At 35.4% G+C, this 11,405-nt stretch overlaps 1 protein-coding gene across 4 annotated transcripts in view; it reads right to left on the bottom strand.

The window, feature by feature from the left end:
• Positions 1-2,685: 2,685 nt before the first annotated feature.
• The window catches only part of trmt11 (tRNA methyltransferase 11 homolog), a 40,365-nt gene continuing 31,645 nt past the window's right edge, over positions 2,686-11,405 (bottom strand). Inside the window, exons 14-16 of one of the 4 annotated variants that reach the window (XR_012391367.1) lie at positions 10,455-10,489; positions 8,740-8,871; positions 2,686-5,022 (exon numbers count right to left, since the gene is read on the bottom strand). The gene's annotated coding sequence lies outside the window, so the exon portion shown is untranslated. Of the gene's footprint in view, positions 5,023-8,643; positions 8,872-10,454; positions 10,490-11,405 lie in introns of all 4 variants that reach the window. The other 3 variants (XR_012391368.1, XR_012391369.1, XR_011006560.2) reach the window with 3 other exon arrangements.

The raw sequence follows: 11,405 nt of genomic DNA, 5'->3' as shown, positions 1-11,405 counted from the left end.
TTTAAAAGGTCTTTATCAAACTACACCCCCATCTGTATTTGGATTCTTCTTTTACTTATGTGTTCAGATCCATAAAACTATACACAGGGTTCACAGAGGACAGTCACTTTGCTAGCTGGAGCTTCCAGGAGCATGTGTGTGTCTGTTTAGCTCCATCACCTGTGGGCTGTAGACAGGTGTGATGCTGCCTCAGCCAAGGTGAGCTCCAGGGGCCGTGTTTACCTGCACAAATTCATCTGACTCGATAGGGGTGACAGTCTTTGAGGAATCATGAGGGAGAAAGCAAGAATTCAGTGTCTTGCGTATTTCCAGGCTTTGCTGAACGTAAACCCTCATGTACAGTACATTCCATGGCACAAGTCAGACATGAGAGGCTCGACACCCCCAATTACACACCCTCACGCTGCAATCACATCCTCCCTGCGTGCACTTAAGCATATCACAGAAATTCAAACCCAATGACCCAGGGATGAAGAAAAACATGAATTTTTAAAAATATTTTTATAATGGCAATGGACTGGTGTTTATTTTTGGGATTTTCTTTCACAATGTAAAAATGACATAATTAACAGTTGTTAATTACTAAGAATAAAATTTGTAGCTAATGATTTATGAGTATTTCCTAGTTTATTTATGCTTACAAATAGCATTATGGGACTTTAATTTTAGCTGCAAGGGATGATATTGAAAATTAAATTCTGCAGTTTAACAAAGTCTGTATATATATATATATATATATATATATATATATATATATATATATATATATATATATATATATATATATATATAATAAAGGAGGAAAATCTCAGCATAATTTCAAACTACAGCTGATCAAATCATTATAAAACAGGTGACATTCTAAGTCGATCTCGTTCTTTTATATGTATGTAATCTAGTTGTGTTTGCTTTGCTTTGGCTTTTTCAGGGTAAATTATTGTGATATCCCAATTGCAACAGAGAAATACTGGGAGATATCTCTGTAGACTGATGGCATTTCATGCCGCTCAGCCTTATAATCTTAAAATGTGAGCAAAATCACCTGTTTTGTCATTACTTTAGACATTACGCTAGAGAATCATTCAAACACTAGCTCTGTGAAGTTGGTGAATCAGTAACGGTTTCTGCGGTTCTGACATCAGCTGCAGATGTGAATGAATGGCGGAAGAAAGCTCAGTGTTTGATTTTCTTTTTTATGGACAAGATTATGCCGTCGAACTGTTGTATAAACGACCAGGCACGCCTATACAAAGCATATACAAAGCATGCCTCCCACCAGTGCCAATATACAGCCATATCACAGTGCTACTCGTGTGATATTGCTCAACTTTTGTGAAATGAATTTGTTCTTGGGATAGAAAAGCATACCTTAAACCTTAAATTAAGTTGAATCAAATCAACCTTCCAACGAACAATATCATCTTACAATAAACAACAGACTATTGTCAGTTCAGTTAAGTCATCTGTATAACTTTAAAAATATATGTTGAAACATGTTTAACTTGTTTTAATAAGTTAAAGGAACAGAAAATCATATTTAATGGTGTATTGATCATAAAGTTTTGTTGTTGTTGTTGTTGTGAATGCATAATTGTAAATAATTAATTTCTTCTGACCTTACATTTTTTTAAACGGTAAAGTGCAACTAAATAATAGTATGTTTAATTAACATATTTTAGGTGGATATTTAAACCAAGCACAAAACATTCGAGAATTAATATGGCTACACAAACTGAATTTGGCTAATACACAAACACAGACACATATTAATCATTACTTATTGTTCTACCTGTTTGTCCAGGTAAGGGCAGAATTTAATAAAACCCAGTGTTTGGTAGGTCTATAGTTTTTGTGCAGTCCAATATGATCAATCTGACCCTGCTTAAAAAAACTGCCTAAGATGCTTGGCTAGTTTTAGCTGGTTGACTAGCCTGGTCGGTTTAAGCTGTCTATTTTTACCAGGGGAATCTATGAAAACAGAAGAAGATTACCTCATATGTTGCTCTTCTTTTCCCCCACTGTTGAAACTGGTCAGCCTGGTTTATGCCTATAGGAATGGAAAGAGAAAGATGCAGAGGTTGGTGTGATGGGAACCACAGTTGCCACTTGGCACCCACGACTCATTAAAATGCAGCGGGATGAACGCGTTAGAGGTTCCCCTCATTGAGCGTAATTATGTCGGCCCGTCGTTAAGCCATTTTCCCCTCGAACTTCCCTTGCAGATGTTTTAGAGACTTTCGAGTTTATTATCAATGTCAACAACACATTTTTTTCTTGTTTGTCAATGTTTGTCAAGTTCGCCTCAGAAAGGGGTGAAAGGGAAGTTTGTGGTAACTCTAGCGGCAATAAAACCCACTTTGACCGACGGGTTGAAAACAGATATTTTTTTAACGAAATCAGAGAATGCAAGACTTATGTAAATTGGGGGTCATGGCGGGTTAAGAGGAAATGGATGTGATAAAGGATGTGATGGTACGACAGGACGGTCATTGACTCTCAGTTTCCACTTTTTCAAAGCATGGCGTGTGTTCTAGACTCGTCTGGGTTTTCTCAAGGAGAAGAAATTCATAATCAAAGTGTTATTGCATCCCAGCCACTCCAGCGAAGTGAGAAAAGGTCGGAACTGTTGTGGAATGTCCAGTGGGAGGAAGTGAGATAATAATGGAGGCAGCTGGAATGAACAGATTTATTTATTTTTTTGCTGTCAAAAAACTTAAGTAGTAAAGAGATTTTGTCATAAAGCCTATTTAAGGAAATGTATGAAAAGTCATTGACACGATTATTTGGAGTGGCTCCTCTTAGGTATAACAACCTAGCAACTGTAAAATTAAAGCATACGGTTAGCCCTTGCTGGAGTTCATACCCAGGTGGCAAAGAATTCTTGTCCTGATTTGGCATAAATCTGGCACAGCAAGCATTTATCTGGCACTGGTATACAGCATCAAACATGACCCTGGTTTGTCAGAGTGTTTCACTGTAGTCGTGACTCGTGACACACCAACATATCTGGCCCAGTTCAGGATCAGTTATGGATTCTTAACTTGGCTGACACTTGGCCCAGATATGGTCCATGCTTGGCCCTTGTCTGAAAGCCAGACTTGGTACAGTCATGTACCGTAATTCACTGCGGCATGTGGGCCAAGCAAAACCTGATTGTGTGGGCAAGAGCTAGGCAAGAGACATTTTGCTATGTGGGTATTTATAAAATCTGAATGTTTTCACTGTAAAACTGTAACTGCATATTCTACAGTGCATCCGGAAAATATTCATAGTGCTTAACTTTTTCCACATTGTTTTATGTTACAGCCTTATTCCAACATGGATTAAATTAATTTATTTCCTCAAAATTCTACACACAAAACCCCATAATGATAATGTGAAAAAAGTTTTTTTAAATTGTTGCAAATTTATTACAAATAAAAAACCTGAAAACTCACAAGTACATAAGTGTCACAGCCTTTGCCGTGAAGCTCTAAATTGAGCTCAGGTACATTCTGTTTCCACTGATCATTCTTGAGATGTTTCAGATGAATTTACCTGAGGTAAATTCAGTTGATTGGACATGATTTGAAAAGGCATACACCTGTCTATGTAAGGTTCCAGGGTTGACAGTGCATGTCAAAGCACAAACCAAGCATGAAGACAAAGGAACAGTCTGTGCTCTTGACTTCAAACTGGGGTAACGGTTCATCTTCCAGCAGGGCAATGACCCATAGCACAACGCCAAAACATCAATGCAGTGGCAGCACAACAACTCAGTGAATGTCCTTGAGTGGCCCAGCCAGAACCCAGACCTAAATCCTATTGAACATCTCTGGAGAGATCTGAAAATGGCTGTACACTGTCAATTCCTATCCAACCTGATAGAGCTTGAGAGACAGACAGGTATGCCAAGCTTGTGGCATCATATTCAAAAAGACTTTAGGCTGTAATTGCTGCCAAAGGTGCATCAACAAAGTATTGAGCAAAGACTGTGAATACTTATGTTCATGTGATTTTTCAAGTTTTTTATTTTTAATAAATAAGCAACATTTAAAAAAAAAAAAAATTCACATTGTCATTATGGGGTATTGTGTGTAGAATTTTGAGGAAATAAATGAATTTTATCCATTTTGGAATAAGTATGTAACATAAAAAAAATGTGGAAAAAGTAAAGCGCTATGAATACTTTCCGGATGCCCTGTATTTTAACAAAAATTAATAGGCTGTAAAAAAAAGTAGGCTACATTTAAAGTTAATACTGACTAATTTAAGGGATTCAATAGCATATACTATTAAAAAGTGTTTTAGGTCAATAAAGTCGGTTTTAATTTGCCTGTATTTCACTTTTCCTAAAATCTGTAATTGATAAGTGCTATCTAAGTGCACATGAAAATAGCCTAATCAGTGGTAGTTTACTCAATCTGATGTGGTTCCAAACATTTGTGAGCTTCTTTTTTGTGTTGAACACAAAAGACAATATTTTGAAAATGTTCAAAATCGGTAACCATTGACTTGCATAATTAAAAAATCATTATAACAATAATAATAATTAGATGGAAGTTTTTCCAATTTTTTTCCAATCATTCCAATTTTTCCAACATTCTTCCAAATATCGTTTTTTTTTTGTGTTCATCAGAAGAAAGTCTAAAGACAATGGGCATGAAGTTGTACTTACTGTATAGCCAACACAATGTCTAAAAAGGGACCATTAAAACAAAGGATAACCAAAAAATTCAAATACAAATTAAATGTTGTTAAAAAAAACAACAAAATCTGCCCTTTAGTCAAAGAGGATGAGAACTGTTCACAACACAACCTAATAAGACACAGCTGAAAATGCATAAAATCACAAAGACAGAATAACAAACGCCTAACTAAAGGATTTGTGAGTAAACATTCAAGGGACAAAAATGGCTTGGTTCCATAGAGAAATTAATGTAGCACAACCAGTTCAGACTGCTCATCTGTTCATCTGAAGGTCTTGTTTTTGTAGGCCAGACGAGGTGATGCCTTTAACTCCAGTAGATTATCAGTAGGAACCTGAACACAGAAAAACAACATCATTCACTTTTTGTTCAGGTCTGTTGATACAGATTCCACACAAAATCAAAACAAGTGCTAATGAAAAATGACATGAGCACATGTAAACCATCTGAATACATGCAGAAAGCTAACTATAAAAAAATGTTGACTGCTTTTTTGGTCTTTTGTTCCTCTTTTTCCTAAACATCCTTTCGGTGCGTGTGGGTGAATGAGCAGCGTATTTGTTTTTCTTCCATATGAAGCTAATAAAAATGTCTCAAGCTTCTCTTAAGACTGCACTGGTGCAGGAGAACGCGTGTGGTTATTGTTTTTGCTGGTTATTAGTTTTATTGGCTGTTCGTGAGCAGCCTATTTGAACGGCACAGCTCATTTGAAGACTAAAGGGAAATGTTGGGGATTAGAGTCAATTTAGATATTTTTAAGCACTCGTAACTGAAAACATCCAGCCCTGGCAGAACACTCACACCAAGATTAATGATATTAAAGCATCCTGATTCATTGTTTGAGACACAAAGAGGCCCCATGTGTAAGATTTGTGGTGGGAAAGTTTCAATAATTCAATATTCAATATTAATTAATTCAATATTAATTAATTCAATATAATTCAATATTCAATAACAACAATAATAATAATTATTAAAAAAAAACAGTCACATCTGTGGAGTTCATCCAGTTTGATCAAAATTTGGATATTTAAAAACTTTTTTGTTTTTGGAAAAAGGGCTATAACATTTAACAGTAAATTACAACCTGCACATAATTATTTTTTACATTAAAACAAAAGGAAGTGGCTTTGAATTTCATGTTGCAGTGGCCAAAACCCTTTAAAATCCCCATTATGAAATGAAAAAGGTTCCTTTTTTGTCTTTAGGTTTACATGCATTAAAGGTTTAAATTACCTTCATTTTCAAATCAGCCAATTTTACAAAATGTCTCAAACTATTCATTCCATTAACCTCTCCATTACGGGAGTTTGCTGTGATTGGTCTGATTACCCAGTCTGTTGTGATTGGTCTACCACTTATAGTTAAAAGTATCTGGCGTTAAAAGTATCTGGCTGCAGACTTGCACATGCATTCTCAGACATGTACTCTGAGAAACATGCACTTAATAGAACTAGTTATGACTGTAAAAGATATGGACCTAGTATTCGGGACATCACCCATAGGTTTCTGAAGAACGCAAAAGAAGTAACAAGTAGGCGTGGCCACCCATTGCCATTTTGGTGTTTGGGGATACCAAACAAGAGCAACGAAGCGGAGCATGACCCTTACAAGAAAGATACTGCAGTTTGTTTTAAAGTTTAAGTTAACTTCTGAAAAGTACAGTTTTTTGGACACAAAGAAACTACATTATTTTCGTATATTGCAGAATTACTCCAATACAAGTGAAGTACAATACAACCAACTGCAGTACATCTACTGCAATACAACTGAAGTACTACTACAATACAAACCCTGTACAACTACTGCAATTTAACTGAATTACTACTACAGTACAACTGCAGTACTACTGATGTGATACTACAACTAATATGCTGTACAATTACTGCAATAGTATTGAAGTGATACTACTACTAATAAGCTGTACAATTACTGCAATAGTACTGATGTGATACTGCTACTAATATGCTGTACAATTACTGCAATAGTACTGAAGTGATACTACTACTAATAAGCTGTACAATTACTGCAATAGTACTGATGTGATACTGCTACTAATATGCTGTACAATTACTGGAATGGTACTAAAGTACTACAACTACTACAATGCAGTACTGCTACTGCAATACATGTTAAATAATTTATTGCACTTATGTACATGAGTATTAAAATTGCACTTTAGTTTTATGATGTATTGCAGTATTGTAGATGCATTTCTGTAGTTAGTTATACTTCTGAAAAGTGCTATAAAATATATTGTGGTAGTACTTCAGCAATACAACTAAAGCACTGACACCTTGTTTGCAAACCACTGTCCACCGAGCAGGAAATGTAGTAGTTGTACTGCAGTAAAATTGCAATATACTTAAATAATGCAGTTTTTTCATGTAAAAAAAAAACAAACAAAAAAAAACTGCACTTTTCAGATGTTAACTTAAACTGCAGTTTTCTTAAAAAAACAAAACAAACAACAACAAAAAAACTGCAGTATTCTTAAAAAAAATCCAGGCTTAAAACTGTATGACAGTGTTTCAGATGACTGTTTTATAGTCTACAGCTAATTAATCTGTCAGATTCTAGAGTGCATTCAAGTTCTAAAGAAAATGATAAATGACCCTAAATAAAACAAAAAAACATTTATAGAGTTGGTAGAAGTATATAATTTCACTCATCTGGGCAATGGAGGCCATGTGAATGGTTTGTGAGCACAATTAAGTGCACAGCATGCCATATCATAATTGTAAGAAATCATTTCAAAAAGCATTTGACTGTGTAAAGCCACATAAAACAAAGCAAAATTATAATGTATATGCAGAGCACAGCGGCTAATCAGACAGAATCAGCTGAGGTAACTTGGCGATGACCAGCAAAACCTAGCTGTCAATCAAGGTGACCCCCCCCCGTCTTTAATTATGCAGACTTAATATAACTTAATATACAGGAAACGGATGAGTTAAAAAAAATCACCCCCCTCACAGTTGTCATGAAGGGTAATATTAGCTATATGAACCAAAATCGTTCTTTGTGCAGGCAGTCAGCTTATTTTCTGCTGTAAAGTTGGTCCTTTTAACAATGGAGTCAATAGAAATCTGCTATTATGGAGCCAGAACTAGTGGAATTTCGAAGAATTGCCGTTTCAGTTACTTCCATATTTGCTTCACGAGGGAAATGGGGATGTTGCCGCTTGGTAATGACACAGTGAGGGGTACTAGCGTTCAAATGCCAATTTCCATTAGTGAATTTCAACTCTGGAGGTTAACTTAATCCTGGTGCTTCAAACTTGAACTGTAAATATGGCATCAATTTTACCCTATCAATTCAACCTTAAATCCAGTGTAGTAAGGTAGGATTGAATTATTGATTGAACTCAAACTTCCATTGCAAGAATGACCGGTTGGCATTGTGTGAATGTGTTATGTATCTATGTAGTTATGTATTAAGTATGTATGCACATACAGGGTTCAGCGTAATTGAGTACACCCCATTTTGAAAATGAAGATTTTTATGCATTTCTCAGTGATTTTAGACAATGTATTTTGGTGCATTTAAACAAAACAGATTTATTAAACAGATATATTTATTACTACTAGTTAGTTTACTAGTTTTTCGACCATTATCATAAGTTATTCTGTAAGATAAGCTCCAGATTTGGCGTCAGTATTGACTAATCTAATGTATATGCACAAATATAATATTTTATAGCTTCCTATTAAAAATATGCATTTAAAAGATAGATTTGTGAAAGGTGTAATTATTTATGCTGAGCACTGCATGTATATATGCATGTGTATGAATGTGTATGTGTATGTTTGTGTAAGTTTTAAAACCATATCAGCAGCATTGTCATTTCTTTCTTTTAGGGAGAATAAAAAAATCTTAGGTCTACATAACTGAGATAAAACAAATGGATAATAGCTATGAAAGAAACTCCAACGACATCCCTGCAGCAACTTGCCTGCGAATTGATTTGTTAGCTTTCTCTGAACAGTTTTGTTCCCACTGTGAAAAAAGAACCAAATGCGGGCTCAAGTTGTAATAAAAAGTGTGTTACTGGCTGGAACAGTTGAAGGCTGCATGGACAGTTCTGTGGCTTTTCACTTCATCAATCCTCCACAGGGGAGAGCGCAGGAATGGTGGGATGCTTATCTGCTTCCATTTCATTTCAGCTTACTCTAAAGAATGCCTGAATAGGAAATAAGATAAAACAGAAACAGGGAATATACAATAAAACAATTTTCTTTATATGCAAAGATGTTTTCACAAATAATTCATGATTTATCAAAAACTATCTTGTTAAAATGTCTTCTAAATTTATAAACATATACCACACATAAGCAATAATCAATCGCATTCTCACGGCAATCCGTAACTTTTTAATTTAGTGGCTAATTTGTATAAATTCGTACAATCTAATTTGTACAATTTACTACGATTTGCTCATCACCCAATGACGGTTGGGGTTAGGGGTGGGGCTGGGTGCCACGCCCCTTTTTAAAATCATACATTTTCGTACGACTGAATTCGTATGAATTAGCCACTAAACTGACAAAACATAAAATACTAACGTTTCCTTGTGATATCAGGCTGAATACTCATACAGCTGGGGACTTATAAACATAAACAATATAGAATCCTACATAGGTGTGGTAAAGTGTTTGCCTTCTTATTGATTTTTTTTTTCACTAAAATAGGACATGCCTGACAAAGTGAAGTATACCAATAGATCCTCAAAATCTAGACATCATGCGAAGATCCAAAGATATTCAAAAACAAATAACAAAGAAAATAATTGAGATCTGCCAGTCTGGAAAAGGTTATAAAGCCATTTCTAAAGCTTTCGGACAGCAGCAAATCATTATCTACAAATGGAAAAAAAAAAAACTGTTGAAAACCTTCACAGAAGGGTCTGGCTGACCAAAATTACCCCAAGAGATGCAGCAACAACTCATCCAAGAAATCATAAAAAACACATAACATTAGCTGTGGTTAACTTAGTTAAGGTGAGTGTTCATAACTCCACCATAAGAAAGAGTCTGGACATAAATGGGAATGCATGGAAGAGTTCTAGAAGGAAAACCACAGCTGAGTTAAAAAAAAAAATCAGAAAGGTTCTCTCAGTTTTGCCAGAAAACATTTTAATGATTCCGAAGACTTGTGTGAAAATATTCTGTGGACTAATGAGACAAACGTTGAAAACACATAAAGTTCCATTATGTGTGGCATAAAATTAACACCGCATTTCAGAAAAAGAGCATACCAACAGTAAAATGTGGTGGTGGTAGTGTGATGACCTGAGGCTGTTTTGCTGCTTCAGAAACTGGAAGACTTGCAGTGATAAATGAAACCATGAGTACCAAAATATTTAAGGAGAATGTCCAGCCATCTTGATTGCAGTTGTTGCTGCTAAAGATGGCTCAACCAGTTATTGGGTTTAAGGGGGACACACTTTCCCAAACAAGGCTAAGTAGTTTTGTATTTTGTTTTTACTTAATAATAAAAACCTTCATTTGACAAAATTTTACTTTGATTGATGAACTGAAATATTAAAGTGTGACAAAATGCAATAAAAAAGGAAAAGAAAAAAGAAATCATTAAGGGGCAAACACCTTTTCACACCACTGTATGATTACAAATGTTATTTACAAGGAGGCTGAAAGACACTAATAAAACGTGATAATACAGTATAATTAATATTAATTAAATACATATAAAATAGCGGTCCAAATAACAATTACTTGATCTATATCCTTATTTAAGCGATCTCACCTTGTGTTTGGAACAAAGACGTTACAACGTGTGCTCTAAGGAAAGAAAACAACTTTAGAGAACACACAGATATATTTGCAGAGCATTATGAATGTCTGTTCAGTCACTTTAGGTTGCCCAGAGATGTCCAGAGATTTATGCAACTTTTTTAAATAGCTATTTTCCTTCTGGTTATAACGTTTATTATGCAAATGACTAACCTTAGGCACACATCATGACTTTAAACTCACAAACAGAAAAACAAGTTTAAGTGTGCGTAAGGACATGTGGTAAATTATGCAGCAAGTTTCAGTGAGAAGTTAAAATGTGTATATAAATACGAAAATCATATACAATTATTAGTTAAAGAAAGTCAATATTATCATGTTTAGGAGCCAACTCAATTGCTGTTCACTCCTGGTATTAAGATGTGTTTTGGTCAACTAATGCAAATAGTTGAGGGAGACATATTGCATGGCGTTTTAATCTCTTTCAACCACTTTTTAAATTTATGGGCAGGTGAACTTAAGGGCTTCTACTGCCAACATTTCTACATGAACGCGAAAGGAAATATGGATAACAGCAGCTTTTGTTTCTGCTCTGATGGCCTCAAAACTACATCGCTGTGGGTTTGTCTGAAAAATATACACTAACCAATCACTTTATTAGGTACACATCACTGGTACCGGGTTGGACCCCCTTTTGCCTTCAGAACTGCCTTAATCCTTCGTGGCATAGATTCAAAAAGGTACTTTTTAAAGAGATTTTGGGCTGTATTGACATGATTGCATCACACAGTTGCTGCAGATTTGCTGGCTGCACATCTATGATGCAAATCTCCCGTTTCACCACATCCCAAAGGTGCTCTATTGGATTACGAGCTGGTGACTATGGAGGCCATTTGAATAGTGAACTCATTGTCATGTTCAAGAAACCAGCCTGAGATGATTTGTGCTTTATGACATGGCACGT

The sequence above is a fragment of the Danio rerio genome, chromosome 16, assembly GCF_049306965.1.
Source record: "Danio rerio strain Tuebingen ecotype United States chromosome 16, GRCz12tu, whole genome shotgun sequence".
Taxonomy (NCBI): domain Eukaryota; kingdom Metazoa; phylum Chordata; class Actinopteri; order Cypriniformes; family Danionidae; genus Danio; species Danio rerio.
The sequence above is the reverse complement of the archived record's forward strand: the minus strand, read 5'-3'. Positions and strand labels throughout refer to the sequence as shown.